Source organism: Bidens hawaiensis, unplaced genomic scaffold (genome assembly GCF_021521415.1).
Source record: "Bidens hawaiensis isolate Kalapana, Puna unplaced genomic scaffold, B.hawaiensis_p1.1 tig00003698_1, whole genome shotgun sequence".
NCBI classification, from domain to species: Eukaryota; Viridiplantae; Streptophyta; class Magnoliopsida; order Asterales; family Asteraceae; genus Bidens; species Bidens hawaiensis.
Genome location: NW_027491212.1, coordinates 1,629,261 through 1,635,099, shown reverse-complemented (window position 1 = coordinate 1,635,099; position 5,839 = coordinate 1,629,261).

Genomic DNA, 5,839 nt, shown 5'->3' with positions numbered 1-5,839 from the left:
AGCTCGTATTTATAAGAAAAGATTACAACTGTTATCCCAGGAAGTCCGCCCTTGTCTTTAATGAAAAATGTTTCATGCTTTAATTACGTGGTTAATGTCTTTAAATGCGAAGTTATATGTTGGACTTGGTCTCTCACATCTTTGACTGATTCTTTTGGGAGTTACTCACCAAACATGGTCCCACACGTGCTAATATTAACTATAAGTGCGAGAATTCAGGATAATAGTCAATGGTTAATCATTAACCATTACTTGGACCTTAATGCTAGCGGTTATAACTCATTCCACACGTTTTATGTAACCACCTACCGTGTATTTTGCATGGAGTAAATCAACAATTAATACCTGCAATTATAAATCAACACCAATAGAGAAATATCTATTTATTAGCAATAATACTCAGGATACTAAACTTATCTGAGAATCCTGAACATATTCGGGATCCCGAGCATATTTAGGATCCTGAGCTGACCACAGATCCGACTATAAAATTTGGGCCCTAACAAATAGTTAAGACGATCAAGGGTATTATTTATCCACCTAAGCATAAGCATCAAAGTCTACCAAGCAGCCATTAGATATGATTAAGGTACAATTAATTAATAGCTAGTGTTCCCCATAACATGACATACCCCCGTTATCAAGCAATACACCGAACCATTACCATAGGTGATTATGCAAAATTTCATCTGTAGGGCTTACATGTGGTGTGTCCCTTGTAGTCCGTTTCTTAATGGTAATGAGACGCGAGCAACGGGACCCCACATGGCTAACAGCGTGGATGATTAAGTCTGTAATGCATTTGTACTTTTTTACTTTTTGTGATCATGTTTAAAGACTTATGTGGTAGAAATCTGCGGGTTTGCTCTTTTTTTTAGTTTTATTTTAAATATTCACAACCCCATTTGGAATTGTGAATACCCAGATGAATAGTCGGCATACAGACCCATAGTCTCCGGACCCGGGGAATCCCATCAATACAAGATTTAAGGTTATAAAACCATACCCCAATGATGTGTGAAACACTAAAGCTAAGCAGTTATAGTTTTATATCACAGGCTACATGACATACTCTAACGTTAAACCTACCCAAGCATCATATGATAACGTATTCAAAGTTTTAAACTTTTCAAACTTTATAATATTTTCACTTTTCATATCAATAATTGAGGCTTGAGTATGGCCCGACCTTTCATTACTTATTTTCTACGGAAAAAAAGCTTTACCCACAAAAGTTTTCCGACCCATTTTATCTAATTTGCCCTTTCATTTTCAAGGCTGAGCCTACCGACACATCCCAAGTTAAGTGTGTTTTCTTTTATTTATCTCATATTATTAGTAGTTTGAAAAACCAATTTCCGATAAGCATCATCATCTTCCACTTTAATGCAAAAAACTAACTTCAAGGGACATTTTTAAACATTTTTCAATTTTTTTTAATTTTTTTATTTTTTTCAATTTTTTTTTATTTTTCTTTATTTAAAACAAAATTAAACTAAAGAAAAACTAAACTACGACTCAAATATCATATCTCCACACTTAAATTATGCATTGTCCTCAATACAAGGATAAGGACGACTTAAAATAAGAATAAAAATAAAATAAAGTTGGACTACAAAAACTTAAAAACTAAAAATTAAAAACAGAAAATGAAAGCAAAATAAAAAAAAATTAACAAGCTAGATAATGGAAAAGACTTAGCTGGTAATATGCGCATAAAATATGATGCCAAAATCTTCTTCCATGAATGCCCTCCAACTACGAACGTGCTCAGCAAATGGTAACTTCTTCTTTCTCACACGAACGCAAGCGGCAAAACAAAACAAACATATCTAAAAATGTATCTTATCATAATGATAGATATTAAGCAATTAAAGTGTTTCAATCAACCGACAAACATATAAAACATGAATAATCAGCATCAAATAATAATAAAACATAAAGTATACGGCTCAGCTGCTCCATCCCCACACTTGTCTTTTTCATTAAATTCTTCCTTGGGGATCGTCTCTCTAGCTCGTTCAATCTCCAAACTAGCAAAACTCAAAAACACAAAACAAAGTCGAACTACAAAAAACTACGTTAGTGACTCAAAGAAAAAAGAAAAAATAGAAATAAAAATAAAAGAAAATATACAAACTCTACACTTGAGTTTTCACTCAAGAACCCATATTATGCGAATCACGTGGTGGACCGAGTGGAGCTTCCTCCACCTCGGTAGAACTCCAATGCCCTCAAAGATATCAAATCATGATTCGACCATTCGTCAACCTTTGTCTTCTTCTTTCTAACTCCATGAACACTTTCAAACTTACGCTTTCCACCACCTCTTTCTCCAACACACGTCACCATTACCCGAGAACTAGAAACCTCTCGCCCCTTTTTCACACAAAAACTCACTGAACGGGACTCTTCAAGACTAGGACCCATGCCCGAGATAATTGATTCTATCGAGTAAACTGGGTGACATGGATCAATGAGACCGTCTTGACCACTCGGATGTCTCATGGACTTAGCCAAATAAGTGACACTATCATCACTGGCTCTAAGAGTGATCTTGCCTTCAAACACATCAATAATTGCCCTAGCAGTACGTAAAAACGGACGACCCAAAATGATAGGAACTCTCTCGTCGGCCTCCATATCCAAAACAACAAAATCCGCGGGAAAAACCAAATTATCTACCTTCATGAGCAAATTCTCCACGATGTAACAATTCAGGTTTTTCGTTTAAACTATTAGTGTCTAATACCCGACTCATTTTAGTTTTCGGGTTATTTTAATCAATTATTTAATTTTATTATTATATTAATAATTCTATTTGTAAAATATACAAAATAAACCCTACCACTTAGTTTTAACTCGTTATGTTTTCACATCATAACTCTAGGGACCAACCTGCAATATTTGTTAATGATTATAATATTATATTATAACCCACCTTCCTATCCGTTTACCCTTTTAACCTATACCCGTATTCGTATACAACCCGAGTCCGATTCTTGAGCAATACGTTTGGTAAAATTGGAATGGAATCTTTGGTATTATTCTCCTTGCCTAATCGACCACTCCGACTCAATGGATTAGGAAATTTAGATCAAATTGATACGAGTTAATATATTACTTAACCGTCTACACCCGTTTAGGGTTATACAATCTGCCGTTGTTCAAACTCCAATTAAACTTGTTTACATATTCAGCATGAACCCGTGATCATAACCCTAAGTCTAATTGCTTCGTGGAGGCCGTTTGGTACAGTTTCTGGTTCGAGTTATAGCCGCGGCTATGTTACAGTTTTTCATCATCATAACATCGTGAATCCTGGTAATTGTTATATGATTTTAGATCGTTTTTGTTCATACCTTAATAACCCTAACGTTGATTAACCAAGACTCAATCGATTAACGAATTTGGGATTCTAGGGTTTATGTGTTTGGGGGTAAATCTGGGTTATTGTATTTAAATTATTTTTCTTATGATATAATCAACTTGGAGCCTAGTTCAGTTGGTTTGTGGGTGTTTGTTAAGGTAATTGAGTATAGGCAGACACGAGATCGAATCCCAGCAGCCCCGTTTTGCCTTTATTTCTTTTTGAAACTTTTCTTTAATTATTTAATAATCATAATTACACTTAATTAACATTATAAATTATTATAAAATCATAAATAATCAATATTTTTCTAAAGCCTGACATATTAACTGATCATGTTTTCGAATCTTAGTTAATCATATATATATATATATATATATGTGTGTGTGTGTGTGTGTGTGTGTAACATTATAAAAAGATTTATAAAGGTTTTAATAAAGATTTTCATAATTTTTTAATTTAAAATACATAATATGAAATTCTTATTTCACGTATTAAAAATATAGTTTAAGCATTTTATAAAGGATCATATTTTATATAAATATCATTATTCTTTATTTATCATTTATTATCTACACTACTAATATAAACGAAATCTTTATTAATAATAAAAATATATTAAACGTATTTTTTTTAGATTAAGAAAACGAATCTCCTTATATATAATTTATAAAATCTTTATAAGTATTTACCTAAGTATGTGTATGTAAATTATATAAGTAAATCATACTATTTATGTTAAAACTTTGATAATAAAATTGATATTAAATTTAAGGAATAAATAACTTTCGCAAGAACCCATTAGATTATTAAATCCCGAACCTATATCTAGTTTTAGATACGTTGTTGAATCCATATTTATTTTTCCCCGCAATTATTGTTACTTAGGATTTCTCGTCGGTAATTCCCGAAGAGCATCGTTTACCGCTTTCTTACCTAATCAATATCTCTTGCTCAATTGCTAAGGTGAGTAATCACTACCCTTTTTTAATTATTTTTAAACCTTTTGGAGACATGTGCGTATCTTATATATTTATCTATTATCTAATATTCAAAACTGCAACTGTTAATCCTTGTGTGTATATCAGTTTATGCTTAACTTGCTATTTGCTTACTTGCTTTGTTTGAATGCTACTTGCTTATTTCGGCAACCGATGTCCATTTTTATGGCAACGGTTTAGTCCTTGCTTTGGTAACCAATGTCCATTTAATGGATTGGTTGAGCCCTTTCTTTATGGTTTGCTTTCTTTATGGTTGATTGCTTGTTTATATGCTATGGCTTAACTGTTTATTCTCACAGGAACAGTTTGCATCTTTCTTTATTTATTATATATTATTATTGTTGTGTCAAACTGGTGTGTTACTCACTCAACATGTGTTGTTGACAAAATTATATTTTATACGCATATGCAGGTTATCGTAGAAATTTAATGCAGGTTGGCGAAGACTTAGTGAAGAATATAAGTTAGAAAACAATTAATCAAGATCATTTGTAATATAAGTTGTATTGTTGTATGATACTTGATTATGTACTTGTTTGTATTTGATTTATTTGAAAATTGAATTTAATTAATAGATATTGTCATTTAAATATTGCATGATAGTGCCTTGAGAGCTGTGGCAATCAGCTCACGCCCCGACAATTCCGCCTAAGGTTGGGGTGTGACACACGACGCCCCTCAGATACTTAACGGAACGATCGGCTAAAGACAACGTCATACGAGTAGGGGTGAGCTCTCCTAGGCCTAGATTTTTATATAAAGAATATGGCATGAGGTTTATGCTAGCTCCAAGATCGGCCAATGCTTGACAAGTCGTATCACTTCCGAAAAAACATGGAATGGTAAAAACACCGGGGTCGGGTAACTTCTCCGGTACTTTATTAAGGACTACTGCAGAACACTCTCAATTCAGCGGTACAGTCGACAGCTCCTCCATCTTATTCTTTCTTTTAAGAAGATCTTTCAAAAATTTGGCGTATTTAGGCTTATGTTGGAGGACTTCGACGAACGGGGGGTTGACATTTAATTGGCTAAAAATATTAAGAAAATGCCCGTAATCCTTCGTATACTGTTGATGCTTTAGACGAGCGGGATACGGGACATAAGCAGGGTTAATGATGTGTGATGGTGGCCGGACTCCAACCGGCTTCTTTTCAACTAGAGGCTCAATAATTAGTGTTGCAACTTGTGACTTACCCGGAGCCTCTACCTCTATCTCCTCATCTACCAATTCATCTCCCCCATATTTCCCAATTTCACTACTAACTACCTCCGGACCAAAAACACTACCACTACGAGTGGAGATGGCTTTCAATTGAGTAGCCGGATTAGTTTGAGGAATACCCGAAAACTGACCTGGGGGGCTTTCTTCTAGACGAAGAGCAATATCACCAACAGTTCTTTGAATATCGAGAATAGAAGATTGTTGATTCCTAAAAAGTTGGTCGTTCTTGGAAAACTTCTTATG